Source organism: Rhea pennata, chromosome Z (genome assembly GCF_028389875.1).
Source record: "Rhea pennata isolate bPtePen1 chromosome Z, bPtePen1.pri, whole genome shotgun sequence".
Lineage (NCBI taxonomy): Eukaryota > Metazoa > Chordata > Aves > Rheiformes > Rheidae > Rhea > Rhea pennata.
The window spans coordinates 8,446,059-8,467,473 of NC_084702.1; the positions used below are offsets into that span (position 1 = coordinate 8,446,059).

The following is a 21,415-nucleotide window of genomic DNA, read 5'->3' on the forward strand; positions in this document are numbered from 1 at the left end:
TTCAGAAAAGAGACTCACGCAGTTCAAGCAGCAAAGACACACCAATGATCACTTGCCAAAAAAATGAAACAAAACAAACAAACAAAAAACACATTAAAATGCACATTTTCAGTTGTGTGAGAGTGCTGGAATCCAGAACAAAAGGCCCCCTGCTCCCCAGGAGAGGACAGAAAGCACTCAGATTTAAGGTGCATTAATAGCTATTTTAGAAATATTTCAAAAATCTCTGCAGGAAATCTTACTTTTATTCCTTAAGGACATAGAGGAAAGAAGATTGGAGCTATCTGGTATTATCCGTAGTCAGACAATTTGTACCAGTTATTTTAGTTAGAACAAACAAAAGAATGAACCCGTGATCTTTGGCATGTTTGTCCGTCTTCGCAAAGGTGTATGTTTATGGATTTAAACATGAAGAACTACGGCCTCTTAATTAAGCTGAATAACTATACCTCACTGCCCATTGCATAAGCATTATACTTGCGGGGGGGGGGGGGGGGGGGAAGGGGGAGGAAGTCCTGGAATGTAGGACTTCGTTGGATTGGTCTGTATGAAAAACAGTATAGTCCCCCCTCCCGCTACACAGAGTCTGACTCAATGGATTCGCTTCCTTAACACAGCAGAAATCTTTTCCTTTTGTCAGGTTAGTTTGCTTTTAAGTAGCCAGTCACATTTCGCATTGCTCGCTGCACTTTCCTACTCCTCTTCTGTCCCTGGCACAACTTTACAGCTTTGACCTGGACTGGGAAACTTCTGCAGCTGAGAATTAATGCCTCCCTTCTCCCTCTCTTTTTATTTTTCCCCCTTCTTCTTTTTGCACTTTTTTTTCCAGCTAGATCAGCTTCTCTTTTATTCTGCCACATGGACACACAGGCACTTGTGTTAAGGTTGGAGAAAGCGTGCTGCAATGTCAGGAACAAGCAGCTGTGGAAGGAAGGAACAGGAGCAATAAATTTGGTGCAATATGGTCAAACTTCAGCTTTTGCTAATATTCTCAATCCCCTTCACAGAGCTTGGCTGGTATTTAGGCTCTGAACAGTTCCCTCTACCTAGTTCTCTCTTGTTACTCCCAGAATGAGTGGCTTAATTTGCATTTATAAACATCCCATTACAAAAGAAGTCATAAATTCAAAAATTTGGCCTTGATTCTTTCTCTTTTTGGTCAACGGAGAGCAACAGGGATGAGTTTGAAAGTATAAAAGAGAATCAGCAACATCTGTGCATCACTGATATGACCCACTACGTTTTACAGTCCCTTCAAGCAGCCAATCTACAAAAATATTCAAGAATTTGGACCATATTTTCATGTTCAGGAAAAGATCAGATCGTGCACAGACACAGCTGTTCCACCCTGTGCAAGAGCCATAAAAGGGTGGCTAAAGCATGATAAAACTCACCTATACCCCTACCTCCTTCATTTTTCCAGCTATGAATTTTTCCTGGTGCTCCCATCTTCCTTCCATCAGTTCTGTCCTGTCATGCCCAATTTATTCCTTCTGAGGACACAGAGCAATGAAAATGAGCTGATATCCTGCCCTCTGTAAGAGCCATACCTACTCTATCCAGAAAAATGATTTACAGAGAAGACAAGGCCATTTTAGTTCTCAGTCCTGTAGCCCAACTCTAAAGAAAGGTGTATTTTTTACATATTATTTATGTAACTAAGATGTTTTTATTTTAGTAGGATATCCAGCTATTTAGCCTTATCAACTAATTCAAGAATATTAGTCACCAAAAAAAAAAAAAAAAAAAAAAAGTAACAGACGACCTGCTGAGACACTTCCACTGGAAGTCACTTACCCCAGCATCCACTGAAAAACTCAGAAGCAAGACTGACCTTGGAGATCAGTGCTTTCCTGTCTTTTGAGCGTACATGACTGAAGATGTCTAATTAAACACTTGGCAAGCGGGAAGAACTCCACACGTGACACTAGTACTTAGTTGAAGTCTTGCTGCATTAGTCAAGCCATGGTTAAAATCCTCTTCTACAGCTATTTCGTGATACGGTGTACTAATAGTGAATACAGTACTGATAACAGTTTTGTGAAGGATAGCACCTTCAGCTGATTTGCTAATCTGCTTCAGGCTCATTGCTTCTCACTGCTCTGAAAGGGAACACTGGCAAGATATAATGAATCAGTATGATGCTACAGTAATCCATGATACAACATAATTATGGAATCAGAAGGCCTTTCCAAAGCAGTCAGTGGAGAAAACGCAAGAACAGCAAAGAAAGAAAAAAGAGAGGGGAAAAAAAATCCAAGGAAATTTTCAATTTTGCCTTAAAAAAAAAAAAAAAAAAAAAAAAAAGCCTACCTTCTCTCTAGAGGAGGCAGAAGCCATTTGCAACAAACCAACACACAAGGTCTACTGCAAAATTCTGGCATTCTCAATGAACTCTTTGCTTTTGCCAAGCTATCTCTGTAAATGGAATCCAATCATTGTATTTACTGAGATTTACACAGGAAAAAAAAAACAGCTGTAGGCTGCACAGATTAACTATGTATCAACATATTTACTCCTATGAACTATTTTTAATCACACTATTATCATGAAGACACTCCCAGAACTTGCACTTGAAATTTAAAAACTAGTGATCAATCAAATGGCTTTCACAACTTTAACTACCTTTCTGTGTTTTTCAAATTCCTCCCTGACCAGATCAAAGACAGCCATTCCCATGAGATGACTGACTGACACACTCCTGCTACACCTGGCTAATTCTACAGAGCTGTAGTCGCACAGATTAAATTCTGCTTAAAAAGAGCACTAACATCTTAAGGGAAAATGCTCAGAATTGTCTGAGGATGTATTTTCTCCACTGCTACTAACTTGCACAAAAAAACCAGGATTACCTGTTTCTCTACCTTTTTTATTTTATTTTTCCCTTTACGGTGAACTATTTGACTCCTCAGTAACAATTTGGTTTGTTTCTCCCACTTTGTCCGAGAACTGCTCCACAGGGCAGAGGTGAGCAGCAACCCCTTCCCACGAACCTTTACCGAGAACACTTGGGGGGAAGAGGGTCCTCAGTACAGAGCATTATTGCAGGACTGGGAACTACTTTTGACTCCCTCCCTCACCAAAGTTACTGAAATTAGTTAAAAAAAAAAAAAAAAGAGAGAGAGAGGCAGTATTCATTTCATGTTTATTTAGATTAAAACACTACATAGTTTTGTAACTTTGAGACACTTAATTTCTTCCCAGTTTCTTTACATCCAGGCTGCTGCCAAAGTCCTTAGCACATTCAATTTTTTTTCCAAGGCCTATAAAGAAAACCAGAAAACCATCCCCACCTTCCAGCAAGACTGGCTTTCCACTATGGTCCATACCTCACCACAAACCTTACACAGCATCAAAAGAGTCTCCCCAAGTGGAAAAACATTTCAGCTTGCCACGTTCTCTGAAGCCTTGTTATCTCCTACATATCCTTCGCTTGCACTCGTCTTCTCCCCACAGGCTTTTGTGTTGCCTTTTTATGCGGTCTTGCCCGTATACTCATTATTCACATATAAAAAGCGTGTGCATTGGGAGATTACGTTCTCTGGATAATAACTGCTGTAGTCAGGTCCTTTCCGACTTAAATGAGTTATCTGTACTATCACTCTTGGAGAGCCTTTTCAGAAGCTTCCTACCCAAGAATAAAAGATTTTTAGATGTATTTAGACAATCATTAATTATTTACTCCAGAGGGAGCAGGAAAGTCAATCTCTGAAGCTCTTCAAAGCCGAAGTAATGTTTACAGTATTCCTCTCAAAGTCTGGGACTTGCAGCATCAATAACTCATTATATTAGCAATTTTGAAATTAAAAAACAATTACTTATCTCAAAAGCCCTTATACAAATCTTTGCATACTTAAATATTTTTACATGTTCAAAAAAAAAAATGATGGGTAGATAGGTTAGCAATTCAACTAATGCTGGACTACTATTAGGTAAGAAGATGCTCCTCCCCTGAGGGACAAGCCTGGTGAGAAAGAGGTGAAGGGACTTGCTCAAGGCAGCAGAGTGGATCAGCAGAAGAAAGCCACTTTTCCTCTCTGAATCTTTCAGACCACGTATGGATTCATCACCCATGAATGTCCTCAAGTTTTCTTGTGTTTGTAAGGTGCATTTGCCCACAAAATTCCTTGAGCTTCTGAGGACTTTCTTTCTAGGTCCATAAAGAGAAAGCTTATTTCCAACACAGTTCAAGCATTACCCAGTGATCTGCATTAGATTATAAGCTGATTTAGACACATAGCAAGGGAGACAACAATCCCTCATAATTCACCCTTTTATACATAGAAAAGTTGCTTCCATTGTCCAAAACAAGATTCAATTTTTGTAAAAATTACTGATCTTTTATCCCTAGACATTTTCAATTAAAAGCCAAAGCCAGTTAACCAACCTCAATAAGCGACATTTTTATGCATTTAAGTCTATGCTTACCTGCTTCATCCGATCTCAGACACATCTAAGAGCAACTTTGGAAGCACCTTACAGCCCACAGATAAAAGTTAAATAAATAAACATATACATATATATATATATATATATATATACACACACACACGTACACACATACATCTGTGTGACTACATATTGTGTACATTCAATGATGAGATGCATACCTCTGCTGCCAGACTTGCACTAACCTCGCCAAACTCCTCCCTGAACAGAAATTCCATCAATTACTACAACTCTGAAAGGTATGCCTCCTGGCTTCTCCATTTCTTTTTAAAGTGTCAAGAATCCTGCTGTAATAACCATTTTTTTTTCTTTTAAGGCAGATGAAGGTCAATACTTATTTTTTCATTGCAGAATTCGGAGCAAAATGAAAGGAAGCAACCTTAAGTGATGTGGCAGAGATATAAGTTTGGGATAGCAATGTTACTCATAAAGGTGGAGTATTCTGTCAGAAAATGGCTTCCCTCTGCCTACAATTTTTGTTTTGGTCACAACAAGCAATAATCCCTCCTTTCTTGAGGACAGACTGAAGATGAAATGTCTCGTAACCCTTTCAAATTTGGCACAGGAGCTTTTTAACCCTTCAGATCACAAACATTTTCCAGCAATTCTGGAAAACTGGAGAACTAACTTCACAAATGTATTGCTGCAATTATGATCAAAATGCATTTTCCACCCATTCTCTTAAAGGCTGGACTTAAGAAGTGGTTCAGAAAAAAATATATATATAAAGCAGCACTACTTGCTTACCTTTCAGGGAAATAACTTAGAGGTTGTCAAGGACTATTTTAGGGATAGTAGCTATCAGCCTTTCAACTAAAAAGTTGTAATGACAAATCTTGTTTTTAAACCTAATACTGCTTTTTGATAAGCCACAGTTTACAGGCACATAGGGTACAGCACTCAGACAGATTTAGGACATTCATAGGAATGATCTGCTAAGCTTAGTCACAAAACCCTTTCTAACACGTGGCAATGGACTCCAAGCACCAAGTCTGGTCTCTTTACAGAGAGCAAAGAAGTTGCTGCCTGTCAGCTCTCCAGACATGACCCTGCACCGAGACCCTGCTCAACCCTGTCTTCACAGACTACAGGAGGCCGTTGATCCCCTCGTCCTCCCTTAGGTGACAATAATATCACAAATGGAACAAAACCCACTAATGTGATTTAATTCCAAAGTAAACCGCAAGCTCCATCTCAAAGTGGGGACTGCTGAAGAGTTGTGTTTATCACAAAATGACTGGGGAAAAAATTCCTTAGGTGTAAGATGCATTATACTCTAGATCTGTATCATTCATGGTGTCCCCTTAAAATGAGGTTCTCCAACTGCAAAAACCTATTCTGCATTTTTTAACCTCACCTTCACACACTGCTTTTCCTGTAGGTGTGCTACAGAAAACTTTCAGGAATATAGGTTATTTATCTAGAACAATATAAACAAGCTAATATAAACAAAATTCTGCATTTTATAGCCTTGTATTCTAGATGCAAAAGAATTTCTAAAACACCTTAGAAGCATCCAAGTTATTTACTCTGTTTTCCATTTCAAAGCGAAGTTCAGCACTAAGAACAGATGTTTCAGATACTTAAAATGCACAGAGAAACAGCACACAACTAACTGCTTATTCAATTAGCTTGTAATTAGTAGGAGGCACAACTATTTTGCCCAGGAAATGCAGCTCAGTTTCCATCCACCCAACAACTTTTCTGCTATTTCTAACCACATATGTTTATCTCCCATACAACTTAACCACGTTTGCATTGAGGTGCACTGGGAAAATCTGTGCAGCCATCCCAGTACACCTCATTAAGAGCAACATGGGAGGGAGGAGGAAAGGGGGAGACAAGAACAAGAAGGCTCCTGAAGGCTAAATATATGTATACACAGCAGATGGGTAACGTGCCTTAGTACACCACATTTCATAGAAACTGTAGAAGAGCAGCCAATGAAAGTGGTGGCTAGGAAAGGGTTATAAACTGGCCCATCCTCTGCAAAAAAAAAGGAAACACCAAAACGGTTTTGGAAAGCTGACCAACAGCAGACTCCAGAAAGACAAAATATGATGAGCTATCATGGTTACAGACATCACTCAAGGACATAGACCTACTTAAAGCAAGTTTTGTGGAAAATTCATTACTCTCCCAGCTGAAAGTTAAAGACGACCTAGGCACCTAGTCAATCTGTTAAATGATCTCACTATGAATCAATTTCTGTCACCACAGAGCCCTCTGAGCAGATAACAGTGCTATTATCATGGTAATTCACTGAAATTGGCATGCAATTCATTATTATTCAAACTCCTTTTAAATAAGGGGAGGGCAAAGTGTAACAAAAAGGGGAGATAAAAAAAGAGTTTGTCCTTTATGACATACCTGTGGCCCACTAACTACAAACGTGTCCTGCAACCTAGTAACAGGAACTGACATTTGTACTGCAGATAGGAGCAGGTGTAGGTTTCATAATTAGCACTAATCCCACCCAAAGCTTCAGCTGGTTATGTGGCAACAGGCCACCACACTGCAAATTTAAATGGTGAGGCAACTGGTGCACAAAGGCATCCACCTTATGAGCAAGACAGGTTTTGTAGCACTGATCAAACCTGAAAGATGCCGCTGAAGTGTGTCCCACCCAAGTTTTATACATCCTTCTATACCCAGAGAGGGGAGAATGACAAGAACAGGAGTTTTCTTTCCCTTGCAAGACAGCAGGTTGGGACTTGTCACTGTCAAAGAGCTTGGTGTTGCATCTGGCTGGGAATGGGAGTGACCACACACACTCTGCTCTGCCCTCCCACCCCACCCTTTCAGAAGGAGAACATTTTATGCACTGCTTTCAAAAATAATCAAAGCATACCCCCAAAACGTCAACTTTTATACTGGAGAAGATAAAAAACAAAAACACTCTTAACACGCTATATTCTGGTGCAGTTGAAAAGGGATGGAAGATACCACCTCAAATGTAATGGAAGGTTGTCAGATTGAATGTATTCAACAGCCAAGCCCACCTGTGTTACTGCTCACCTACCACTCTGCATTGCCTCACACTGGCAGAAAACATCTCTGAGTGTTTTCTTCAGGGAATCTCAGTTTTTGTATCAAGTACCCTTAGGTTCTTTTGCATCAAGGCCATTCTCACAACATATGCAGTGGCTGTTCGGTGGCTACACTCACAAATGCTAGTTTCACTCAAGCATGTATTTTTAAAAGCCATATATAGAAAGAAGACAGGGAATGGATTTTGTTGCAGCTGTCCCCATATTTTGAGTGTGTCTGGTCTCTACCACCTCATCCTTCCCACTGCCGAGGCCTCCCCGGCTGCTGCTTTTCCAAGGGTAGACAAGAACTGGGAAGAGTAGCAAGCAACATTCACATCAGTTGCATAGCAGATTTTTAATCTAGCTCACCTTTTTGAAAGCCACTTGGCCTCGCTGGACTCAGATATGCTTCATTAGTACTGTGAGGAAATGTCAAATTGCTTGGAAGCCCTTCTGTGTCTGCCAGATTAGGTCTAATTCACTTCTGAGGATGGGGAAATGAAGAGGTAAGAGTAACTCTACTCATGCTTGAAGAAAGTGCCCAGCTGCAGAAAAGACTCAATCCCTCTTGTATTTTGTGATGTTTCCTTCTCTTATAATCCCTAGCAATGTCACAGAAAGCAGCTCTTTCAAATACCAGGAACAGGAACTTTCAAGTTATGCTCCACTACCAAAGTATTTTTGTTTCAGAGAAAAATTACACAAACACAGAGCCATTCTCACACTCCAAAATCATATGGATGGAAGAAAATCTTAAAGCCAGAATTGCAGTAACCTGGCTCTTTTTCCACGTGAAAACACACCAACTAACTCCACATTTAAAACAAAGAAAAAAAAAAACAAAACAACAACAACAACAAAAAAACACAAAGAAAGTGTTAAATACCTAACTCTTCGTATTTTTTCTAAGACAAAATATAAGGTGTCATCTTCTATCAGTACAGAATTTTTAGATGTCCATGTTAGGAGGTCTGAATTAGAATCACAGAATCATAGAATCAGTAAGGTTGGAAGGGACCTCTGGAGATCATCTAGTCCAACCTCCCGCTCAGCAGGGTCACCTAGAGCATGTTAGACAGGGTTGCATCCAGGCGGGCCTTGAAGATCTCCAGAGAAGAAGACTCCACAGCCTCTCTGGGCAACCTGTTCCAGTGCTTCGTCACTCTCAGAGGGAAGAAATTCCCCCTCACGTTCAGGTGGAACTTCCTGTGCTTCAGTTTCTGCCCATTGCCTCTTGTGCTGTCACACGTGGCAACTGAAAAGAGTTTGTCTCCGTCCCCTTGACACCCTCCCTTCAGGTACTTGTACACATACATAGAGACATTTAAGCTACAGGAAAATATTCCACTTCAAGCAATCTCAAATGAATTAACAGAGACCTATCAGAAGACCTGTGGAAAACTTCCTATTCCTTTCCACAATAGCTTTCAATATATCAAGCAAAATTCATGATCTTAGTTATCAAAATAATCTACTTCAAAGTGCTGATGCTTTCATTTAAATCCTCGGAGCCCAATACCCCTTTAAGATAAATGATTTTATATTAGCAGAGAAGGAGTTAGAGATTTACAAAGTCAGTAAGAATTCATAACTTCTGCATTTTAATCATTCATAGCCACTGTATTTGATTTACCCCACAATTTCCATCAGTTTTGAAGAACGAATTATTCTCAATGTAAATCTCCAGTAAGCCTCTGTCAATCATGTCAGTCCTCTCCTTGTAAGCTTTTACTGCCTGCTGATTTGAAACTACACAACCATTTTAATTTCTTCATTACTTAATGATTCCTTACCTTAAAAGACAGTAAACATACAGGAAGCTAAATTAATACAACAATTCTCCACAGAACAAAGGAAAACATTGCAAACATCAATATAGCTCATGAAGATCAAGCATATTCAGACTTCTTACCATCCTTAACACTCTCACAAGGAGAAAGAAAAGCTATAGAGGTCTATATGCTTCTACTGAAGGATAAGTATGCACACAGAGATGAAAGGGGGAAATAAATTATTCTGTACTCCAGACAGTATGTGTTTGCCACAAACTGTACATTTCCGCTACCTTATTAGAACAATAATCTCCAAGAAGCTCCCATTCCAGGAATTATAGCACACAAAGAATCTTCTGGGTTGTACATTTGTTGGGAAGACTAAGTACTTTGATAGTTTTCCTGGCAAGTTCTGTTTCTTTATTTATTTATTTTAATTTCCAGTCTGTTGAGCAGCACTTTGTACCTTTGTTCAACTACAGAGAAAGAACTGTTTAGTTTACAGCACATTTTATATGCAAATTATGTTCTGTAGACTCTCTACTCATCATAAATGTCACGAGGAAAAAAAAAAGCTTGACAAATTTAAAGCTATGGTGATTTTTCACAAACTTTGAAGGAACACTGAAATTACAAAGTACACCTTACTCACTGTAAAGCATTTTCTTCAAAAATGTGCCAAATCATGTATATTAAAGGATTTTTAAAAATCTAATATGACATTTTATGCTCCATTTTCCATTTCTGAATATTTATGACAATTAGAAAAGCCTTGCCTTTTGCATACAGTCAAATTTATGTTTGCTTAACTCTCCTAAAAATGAAACTTGTTTCTATTCTGTAGAAACACTTCCATCAGAATTAGTTGCACCAGAGAAAAAGCAAGCTTTCACAGTCACACAAATCAAAATTCAGGTCCAAATTCAAAGCTGAAAACGAAGAGACATTTTACTGCCACTGTGAGGGAAAAAAATACTTTAACAAATCAGCCAGCTGTTGCACTAACAACTTCAAATAAAGAAATTGTGGAGCTTATTCTACCCTTTATCAATAATGCATGGCTGCGCACAGACAATTTATAGCTGTTTTCCATCACTGGGCATTGTGTAGTACTAAATTAAGTCTACAAAATTCAAGGACAGTCCACCCACACAGCTACTGTCAGCCAGCCAGGCCACTTTGAATAAACATTTTAAAGGCATAAACTGAGTTTTATTATGCTGAGACACAGTTCTTAGTGGACCAAGTACCTCCTTTAAAAAAGTAGAAGAACACTTAACAGAAAGGAAGATGAGGTACTCTGTGGCTTACGTGTAGAGAAATAGTCAAAATATGTATGTATATATGTATGTATGTACATATATGTATGTACATATATATATATATACACATATATATGCAGTATCTAGAAACCCTGAATGTAGTAAAATTAAAACCTGAAGTGGGAAAATAATTTATTTTCTTTACTAGAAATTGACTGACAGTCTCAGAAAATCCAAAGACAGCTGTTGAACTGGTCAAGTTCTGACAACAAAATAGCTAAAAGAAATAAAGATGGTTTTGACTTTTGTTTACATTTAGATAGTTCCAAAGATTAATAGATTTTTTAAATCTTTCTCAAGTCATATAGATCAGAAGAGTATATACAAGCCTTTTATTAATATAAAGAATTTTTCATCAAACTGAAATCTTAATAACATTTTCAGCATCAGTAAATAAGTTAGAAATGAGGTCTAGTAGCCCTATACCACCTACGGGTGGTATGTCACAGTTTGGTTGCTTTTGGTCAGTCTCCCTCCTCAATATTACAGCAATCCCTGCATAACTGTTATGCTAAGCATGTCTTAAATGCTTAACATATAGCAACACAATAAAGCATTAAAGCTGAGATGTCTGTGCATCCGTCACTTCTACTGAGATGGGATCCTGGCAGCAGCCAAAACACCACTTTGGTTCTCAGTAACGTGGTTTGGAGCCTGGAGTTAGATGCAACCAACTGGAACGTGGATGGCAGCACCACCAGGAGGTGGGCTGTGGTCACATTGCAAACTTTTCCTGCTGTTTCTTTTTACAGTTGGTGCTCCCCAGCTTTTCTCTAAAAAAATACTGGCAATTATGAGGTCTCCAACAGCCTTTTTATGGGCAGCTCACCACTGCAGACAGGATGCCTCAGCTGTGTCTGGGTAATTGCAATGACCCTGCCTGTCTCTTACGATGTGGGAAGGTGGAGAATGTGGTATGGCTGTGGGTAAGCGGTGTGATGTCTTTGTGGTTTATATAAGCACAGCCACAACTGAGAGTATGAAGAAGGACATAAGAGACAGGACTTGAACCACATCTGTTATAAATTGGTCAAGTAGAAATAACACAAAAACAACCACCACAACAACAAAACACCAAAAACCCACAGCAATCCTCCACCATGACTGCATTTTTGTATAGCTATGTGTGGAGACAGAAATCAAACCTGATTAATGCTTTTTGAAGTTTTGGATTGCAGACCTGCAACATTTTCTACCAGAGGTGTTGATCACTATAGAGCAAAGGTAAACTCTATTTTCAACAGGAAAGCTTTCCTCAAAAATATATCTCTGTTGCAGATAAAAGTGGACCACTGAAGTCCACTGACTACTGTGAAAAAAGATCTGATTGAACTGCTCCAGTACACTCAGGAAATCCAGAAAGTGCTGATCCAGTCTTGACTAAATCTTCTCACTTCAACTCTGTGCAATCAGGGACATTTGGTGAAGTTGTTTCCACACAAAACCCCTGTGAAAGCAGAACAGGTATGCTGTGTCCTACAGGCAGAAGATATTACAGATCAAGTTGTACTGAGATCTAGTTCGTTAAAAATATTCATTTTCCCCATGAACAAGTAGAAGTCTGAAGAACTTAGGGCTTAAGGCTTAGCTAAGGAAAGCAACCACTGGATATTTTACTTTAACTTACCAAAAGTACAAGTTTTATTGAGAGGGGTTTTTCTTACTATGATTTAATAGGTTGAGTTCATGCTGTGAAATGCACAGCTGCTATTTTAAAGTCTGATGAACTTGAACTAAAACCCTCACCTAAACCAACGCTGCAGGACACAGCTTTGAAACACCCCAAACACAAACCTGCTGAAGCAACTTTGGCTTTATACACAGAGATCAGTTTTAAGAAGCCCACTGTCCACCTCACTTTGCCAAAGTCTGAGATCCAACTAAAAGTGTGCTTCTTTAACAAGCTACCCAGGAATGGTGTTCATGGAAGTACAGAGGCACCCAAAATGTTCCTGGGCTCTCTCTGCAGAGTGCATTGCTCCAGCCGAACACTGACTTTGCAACTTGGAAACAAAGCACTGGAGTGCTCACAGCAGTATTTTAAAGTGGCACCTCCTACTGCAGGCAGACATCTGTACAAAATGGGATGGTTTGCTATGCAACTACAGGAAAGGACATGCAAAGATACATATGTCCATAAGGAGCACTTAAATTCACAGTACCTCAAACGTTGTTCTCTTCATCCTGCTCTGGCCTGTAGTCACAGACTTGTGACACATCCACCTTTATGATCTGTTTCTCAGGATCAGATGCGGCGCATCCATCCTTTCTGAGGAGGAGTGCGATGTCAGCAGCCATCACCACTTTGGCTCCATGACAGCAGATGGGACTCTGCTCTACTTTTTCCAGCCTTTTACTCTCTTCTTCATCCCCCTCCATCTGCACATACTCCTTTACTGCCTGCTCCCCTCTTCTTCCATCCCACACCTAGCACAGCCACTCATGCATACCGTGCTAGACATCCAGGCTGCAAATACCTCTATTTATTAACACCTGCTCTAGTGCACTGAGTGACCTGGTCTGAGGACCTGCAAGGGCAAACTGAAAGCCCTGCTACACCCATATCTCTATTTCCTTCACTCTGAAACCAAGCTTTGGCTGAAGGAGTGCATTTCCACAGCCAGGGCACAGCCCTGGCACAGAGCCACACAGAGAACTGGAGCAAAGTCACAGTGACAATAGGTTTCCTCATTTAGCCTTCTCCCTGTTGCCAGCTGTGGTCCTATCTCTAGAAGCTGCTAAGGCTACTTTACCCCACCCTGTGTACATGACAGCAGCAAAGAGCAAATTCACCTCCAACTGCTTTCCCCAGTGAAGAAAAAGCTGCAAGCCCAGAAGAGCAAAAGCCCCGGTGAGTCGGTGTGCAAACAAGCATCATCAAGGGACGACACAAAACATGCGTGTTTGAGGCATGCAACAGCAGCACAGGCAGGCATTCCTGTAAGGCCTGCTGGGCATCAGGGCCACTCCGCAGGCGCCCCGTGGCACCCTCTTCTGCCTGACATGTACCCCAGCTGAACAGCATGTCCAGAGCAAGCAGTGCGGTCATGCAGGAGACCTGCTCGCCACACAGCCTGAACTTTGCTGCATGGGAAAAGCAGCTGGTGCCCCTGCACTTTCATACTTTCAGGGCCACCAGGTTCAGCAGCCCTCTACCTGCCTCAACAGCTGTCAGTAACGCAAGGACACGGCTGTGAGCACAAAATTTTCTCCAAACTCAAAATGCAAACAAGTTAGCTGCCACAGCTTGGCTTCACTCTGATTAGATCAGCTAAGAAAGCAAGAGAAAACAAACTGCAGCGTTTAGTCAGAACGGCCAAGAGAGCAAGTCTTTGCCTCTGAAGAGGTGAGTTCAGTTTCAGGTGTGTGCATCTCATCTAGACCTGCAGCACACTGGACTACACATAACAGAGCAGGGAGGGACAATCACCGAAAGTAAATAAAAAAACTAGTCAGCCGTCAATTCAAACAGTAGCTGTCAAACCTGAGTGAATCGAAGGATTAGTAGCAAAAGAGATCCTTAGGACAGGGACTAGCATTCAGGGCTGGCTTTATCACAGATTTAATTCAGGCTCCTCCCTTTGGTGTTGCTCTTAAAACTTTTTTTTTTTGCTTTTCCACAGTGGCCTCCCTCTCTGGCATGGTGGAGAGCTCTTCAGAAAGCCAAGACAGCCTAACTCAGGGAACCCAGCAAATTCACATGCTAAAACTATGCACAGCAGTACCTTTCCACACTCCTCCAGCCACAGGCCAGACTAATGCATATTTCCATGTTTCTTTGTGAAAAAATCACAGAACAGCTCAGATGACTGAAGGAAATATGGGATGGATATATACCCTGAAATCTTACTGACCTCCAGGAGAGAGTTTACTGCCAGCCTGAATACAGACAGGAGGGAGGTTCTGCAGTGCAGACATTTCCATGTAGGTTTATCCAGCTCAGGGACTTGCACCCTGTTCCTAGTCACCCAGAATACTCTGTATTGAAAACAGACTATACCATGCACTTGGCATTGCACAAATGTATGTTCTCAGCTGGTCTGGTCTGTGGTCAGTCTGCAGTTCAGTGATACATAGCAGCAGCAGCACTACAAGGGAGCAGACTATCCAGATACAAATCCAGATGGGTACAGAATAAAAGTAGACTAGTGAAAAAAAAGGGTGACTGCAGCTCTAGTCAAAGGACAATGATCATTTTTTCAAACTACAGTTGCATTTAGCTTCTATATCCTTCAGTTTTCCAGTGAGAAATATGTCCCAGTCTGACATTCCATAGGGACAGAAGATTAAATCTTTTCATTATTAAAACATTATTAGTTCAGTGAAATACATACTAAGTAAAACACAAAGACATACTAACGTAAACATAATACAAGCACTTAGTGTATAGAACTAGTAATTTGGGAAAAAAAAAAGTTACATCTTCATTGCCCCAGCAATCATCTTGGTGAGGCCAGAGAATTTTGCCCTAACTCACTGATACCAGTTGTCTGGTCTAATCCAAGGAGTAGTGATTTCATATTAGTATGGATTATTACTTCTGTATTATTACCCCTTCACAAAAGAAATCACATTTTACCTTAAAACGTCGTAACAAACATGCCAGTCTTCTATTTCCTGCTAGTTCAGTACTTCATCATTTGACAGCAAATCCAGGAACATGAAAGTCATCCTACACAAAAGAGATAAAAATAAAAAACACAAATTACTCATTGCACATATTGGGCAATATATTGCATGCCCCAAAATCACAAATGCCAGGTAAAGCCATGCTGCCAATCATGAAATTACCAATAATCACAGATAGGAAAGGCTAAGTAATTTTTGGCTCCCAATGTGAAATGCATAAAGAAAGCAAACATCTTTTGGTTACAGCACACTGGAAAGAAAGCATGCCTTTTGCAAGTTATGTCACCTTGCACTGCTTTCTCAGTTTAAATCCTCCTTGTTCAAACAACAGTCTCCGTGAATGCACAGAAACAAAGCTCTGGGCATGTCAGGATACACCAGCCATGCCAATTACTGTAACGAAACAGTAAAATGTTCAAGGAACTGCAGCTTAAACTACTAGCTTGAGCTGGGAAATGCAACCAGAAGCCCCACGTAAGCTAAGAAGCAGTACTATATAATCCAGGATGTGTAAATACATGAAAGATGCATGTAAGCTTTTTACAGACTGCAGCAAAGAGGAGACATCTGGTTTGTCTCCTCCTGTCTCGCAAGGACTGGCACATACTCTTACCCTTACTGCATAAAGACTCTCAAAACTGCAGTTAAATTCATGCCTGAACTACTGCAGTATGTAAGACAACTCTTTTCTCTTCTCCTCTGCAACAGTTCAGCTAAGGTGTTCCTTAGGTGTTCCTTCCTCACCAAGGTTTAGCCACTTATTACAGAATCATAGAATGGGTAAGGTTGGAAGGGACCTCTGGAGATCATCTAGTCCAACCTCCCGCTCAGCAGGGTCACCTAGAGCATGTTAGACAGGGTTGCATCCAAGCGGGCCTTGAGTATCTCCAGAGAAGGAGACTCCACAGCCTCTCAGGGCAACCTGTTCCAGTGCTCTGTCACTCTCACAGGGAAGAAATTCCGCCTCATTTTCAGGCGGAACTGCCTGTGCTTCAGTTTCTGCCCATTGCCTCTTGTCCTGTCACATGGGGCAACTGAAAAGAGTTTGCCCCCATCCCCTTGACACCCTCCCTTCAGGTACTTGTACACACTGGTAAGATCCCCCCTCAGGCTTCTCTTCCCCAGGCAGAGGAGGCCCAGCTCTCGCAGCCGTTCCTCATAGGGCAGATGCTCCTGCCCTCTGATAGGCCCTTTGTAGGCCTATGCTGGACTCTCTCCAGTAGCTCCATGTCTCTCTTGTAGTGGTTAGCCCAGAACTGGACACAGTACTTGAGATGAGGCCTCCCCAGGGCTGAGTACAGGGGCAGGATCAGTTCTGTCGACCTGCTGGCAACACTCTTCCTAATGCACCCCAGGATACCATTGGCTTTCTTGGCCACAAGGGCACATTGTTGGCTCATGGTCAGTCTGTCATCCACCAGCATTCCCATCCACCAGCTCTCCAGAGGGTCAGCCACCAGCTTGTACTGGTGCCTAGGGTTATTCCTCCCTAGCTGCAGGATTCTGCAGTTGCCCTTGTTGAACCTCAGGAGGTTCCTCTCCACACTGCTCTCCAGCCTGTCCAGGGCTCTCTGAATGGCAGCACAGCCCTCAGGTGTATCAGCCACTCCTCCCAGCTTGGTAGCATCAGCCAACTTGCTGAGGAGGCACTCTGTCCCCTCATCCAGGTCACTGATGAAGAAGTTGAACAGAACAGGACCCAGTACTGAGCCCTGGGGAACTCCACTAGCAACAGGCCTCCAACTAGACTCCACGCCACTGATGACAACCCTCTGAGCTCTGCCTTTCAGCCAGTTCTCAATCCACCTCATTGTCCACTCGTCTAACCCACACTTCCTGAGCTTATCTAGGAGAATGTTATGGGAGACAGTGTCAAAAGCCTTGCTGAAGTCAAAGTACACAACATCCACTGCTCTCCTCTCCCAGTCATGCCATCATAGAAGGCTCTCAGGTTGGTTAAGCAGGATTTCCCCTTGGTGAATCCATGCTGACTACTCCTGATCACCTTTTTTCCTCCATATGCTTGGAGGTGACATCCAGAAGGAGCTGTTCCATCACCTTTCCAGGGATGGTGGTGAGGCTGACCGGCCTGTAGTTGCCTCGGTCCTCCTTCTTTGCCCTTTTTGAAGACTGGAGTGACATTGGCTTTCTTCTAGTCCTCAGGCACCTCTCCAGTTCTCCAGGACCTTTCAAAGTGGATGGAGTGCGGCCTGGAAACAACATCCGCCAGCTCCCTCAGTACCCGTGGGTGCATCCCATCAGGGCCCATCGATTTGTGGATGTCAGGTTTGCCTAAAAGATCTCTAATCCTATCCTCCTCAACCAAGGGAAAGCCTTCCTTTCTCCAGACTTCCAGACTTTCTCCCTTACCTCCAGGATTCTTGAGGGCTGCCCTTAGCAGTGAAGACTGAAGCAAAGAAGGCGTTCAGTAATTCTGCCTTCTCTGTATCCTTCGTCACCAGGATACCCACCCCATTCAGCAGCGGACCCACAATTTCCCCAGTCTTCTTCTTGCTCCTGATATATTTGAAGAAGCTCTTCTTGTTGTCCTTGACATCCCTTGCCGGACTTAATTCCAAATGGGCCTTAGCCCTTCTCGTCACATCTCTGCGTACTCTGACAACATTCTTATAATTCTATATTTTTCAATTCCAGCTGACCTAAGATATTTAAGTCCTGAAATTAACAAAGCGCTCCAAAACACAGGCACTCACACAGAGACACTGCCAGGTGTCCAAGCCCCAGGCTGTTCCTTCCTTACACCTATAAATCCTGCTTCACAACCACTTTGCAGATACATCCAAGTCAGTTGTACCCTGAGGCTGTGCTAAAGACCTGCTGTATGTGCATGACAATACAGATGTATACAGTGATGTTGCTAGGACATCTGACAGGTATGGAAGGGCAGTAGTAATCTAGCATGGCTATTACAGAGTTTTGAAGGCTGTTTTCACTTAGTTACACTTAGGATTTTATTAACTACTTACCTAAACTTTCCTAATATGGGAACATAAGACAATGAATTAGCCCAGTCTGTAAATCTGCATAGGTGTGGGCTTAATAGATTAGAAAAGAGTCACAATAGGCAAGAATTAAAGGATTATTATAAATTAAGAAATAAACTGGTACTCAGAAGTGACTTAAAGACCAATGACCCAAACACATATAAATTTCCAATCCTACACTGTTTATAAATCTCTAAAGAAGCCTAATGGTAATTAGACTTCATATTCTCAAATAAGCAGCATTTGAAAGGAAATAAGTACGTCTGTGGGAGAGCTGAAGGGGAGATCCTGCAAGAAAAAATAAGCGAGAGATGTTACATTTTACAAAGATAAAACAAAACTGCACCAATTATTATAAAATAAAAAACACAAAAGTCCCAAGTATCACCTTACTGGTAAAGCTAAGTAGCTAGGCCTTTAGAGATGTAGGCCAGCATTAAAATAGTTTTCAGTGCTCTAAAATGACCCTTAGTAGACGGAAGTCCATTGCTTCCTATCTAACACTTCCTCAGTATGTTTAGTTATATATTCAGCTATTTATGTAAAATGAACTTTGTTTATACTGCATGTTAGCTATTCACAATACCCTAAAAATGTTTTCCTTGAAATTCAATGGGAGTACATTCCAAGACTTTTAAAAAGTATGTCCATTATGTAATTTTCAAATCTGTAATGCATTAGGAAACTGGAGATGAAAGAACACAAATTACATCCTTAAAGCCATATATTCCTCGGTAGTCTGAACTCCCACAATTGTGGTATTTTTATATAACCTCCTGTTCTGTATTCTTACAGAAAAAGTTCACAGCAGCTTCCCAATAAGAATACTGATCTGACACTTCAAGTCTTCAGCCTTCATCTTCAAGACATTTGGATAGTAACTATGCACCCAGGCCCTTGATTCAAGGACACAATAAACTCCTACTACCACTTCAGAAGTGCTAGGTCCATGCGATATGTGTCAGGATTGTTCCTGGGATAATTCTGTCCCAAAAGATTTCATCTTTGCCTGTCCTCCCACCGCCACCATAAACTCTGCATCTGGCAGTCTGGGTAATTCAATTCAAATGGGTATTTACACGCACGCCTGAGCCAGATCAATTTGTACCATGTTGAGTTTGATAGCAGAGTAACTGGGCAACACCAAGACCAGGGCCAGGACATGGCTTAAGCTCCAAGGTGAACAACTGACAACAGCCTTCTGTGAGTTTCTTTCACCAGAGAAGAGGGCTGAACAAAGTCAGAAACCCTTTGGGGCTAGGACTTACCACACACATCACCATCTCATGTGCCAGATGAAAAGAATGCTTCAGTTTTGCTTTTTACCCTAAACAAATCACAACATACATGAATATACAATCATCTCACTCCTACTCATCCAAGCCCAACCAAAACAAAAAGCATTACACAGCACACCCATTTTTCCCTCAGGGAGAGAATAAACCACACCTAACAGGTGTTAGTCAAAACACCAAATATTAGAAGACATTCTGACAGTGGGGACTGAAAAATATACACACACACACACATATGCATACATATACATACATATTATTATATATATGATATATATACACACACTTATTTATATATATTATTATTATATATAATATGTGTGTGTGTGTGTGTGTATATAATGCATGTTCAGATTTTGCTTGCAATACAAGCTATTTAAGTATCTTGTATCAAAAAGTCATCTTTCTCCCAAACTGCCATCAGTAAGATCTTACTTCTGTCTTACAAGTGGCAATCTAAATTCAGTTCCAGACAGAAAACTGACTTGGATTAGCACAGTTGAATGTTAAATAGAAGCAAAGAAAAGCAGAAATATAAACAAGCAAATACTAAAAGAGTTAAGCAGAGAGATCATATATACACAGGGAAGCAAATTTGCTGATAAACTTGGCATTTTATGGGAAGTTTTAAGCTTGGTAGTATTTTACATTTAAACAGACTGACATGTAGCAGGCATTTTGTAAATCCCTGAAGACTAACGTCACTAACTTTTCATGAAAAATCTATTTATTTTGTATGAGTATTCACTTGACAAGTTCTCCACAGATCTGTTACAAGAGTATTCCATCTTCTCTTCTTTTCCATCTTAATATTGTTCAACAGCTTCTCCCACACACACCTCCAACACACACACCTCCCTTCAACAGATAACAGCTAGATTCACTTATCTAAAGAGGAATTTATGTTGGTCTGAAAAAAAACATCAGCCCCCTCAATCGCAAGGACATGCCTGGATAACATATTGAGATATGTCTCAGATGTTGCATCAAACACTTCAAAGTCAATTAAAGATGCATTGCATAGCACTAGAAGGGTTATTAAACTCTTGTTGGGAAGAGGAAAAAAAATAAGATTGTATTTGAAAGTACTGTTTCCAGTGGCAAGGACAGTGCTTCCTAATGGATACATTCTGTATTTTTGGATTAAGCCATTAAGGTGCCAAAACAAATATTCAATCTTAGTACATTTTACTGGCATCAGATCTCATAATTGCTAAAGGAAATTGCTAAGACTATATCTGCATGGCACAATGCACTGTACTAATTAACCCTGAAGAGACATCAATTAATCTGGGCAGAGCGCCACAGTAACACAGCTACAGTGCTAGCCTGGGAATCTCCCCACATCAGTGCCCTGTGCCATTGTATCACTTCCCATCCCAAACATCTTCTTGAAAGAAGACTCCTACACCAAAGATGAAGTCTTCAATTACCTTCTCATGATGCAGCGTCTCCTCTCAGAAGCTATCACATAGCTCTTAAAAAAAAAAAAAAAAACTGTGACCTACAGTGACAAGCATGAAAGTTCTTACTAAATAGCAAAATAATCTCCTAGTGTTACAGAGGTATCCATATAATCTTATGTTACTGGGATAAGGAACTAAGAAGATATATTTATGAACAGTGCTCTTGACCTCAATGCAGAAGCCCCAGTACAGTCTCTCAGATGGTGTGATGTGATGCCTCTCTGAGATGATAGTGTCTATAAAGTCCGCTAACTCTTCAGCTGCAACAGTCCAGTCCCAAATTTAATTTCTCATCTTGGTCTCAAAATGGAGTAAGGAGAGATGCTTGTATGTGTTAGTGTAAATGTTCACAACTAAGTTCCAAACAGCAGATAATGGAGCCACCAAAACTGTTAGCACATTAAGAGAAAAGTTAAATTGGTGCCAAAGTAACTGCATAACTTTC

The 21,415-nt window shown here is 40.9% G+C and overlaps 1 protein-coding gene across 8 annotated transcripts in view; it reads right to left on the reverse strand.

Annotated features, from left to right (window-relative positions):
* The window catches only part of KANK1 (KN motif and ankyrin repeat domains 1), a 127,519-nt gene that overhangs the window by 79,445 nt on the left and 26,659 nt on the right, over positions 1–21,415 (reverse strand). For 5 of the 8 annotated variants that reach the window (XM_062599412.1, XM_062599415.1, XM_062599416.1 and 2 more), the window contains one exon: positions 15,155–15,247. The gene's annotated coding sequence lies outside the window, so the exon portion shown is untranslated. Of the gene's footprint in view, positions 1–15,154; positions 15,248–17,209; positions 17,383–18,470; positions 18,498–19,477; positions 19,537–20,937; positions 20,982–21,415 lie in introns of those variants that run through there. The other 3 variants (XM_062599413.1, XM_062599410.1, XM_062599411.1) reach the window with 3 other exon arrangements.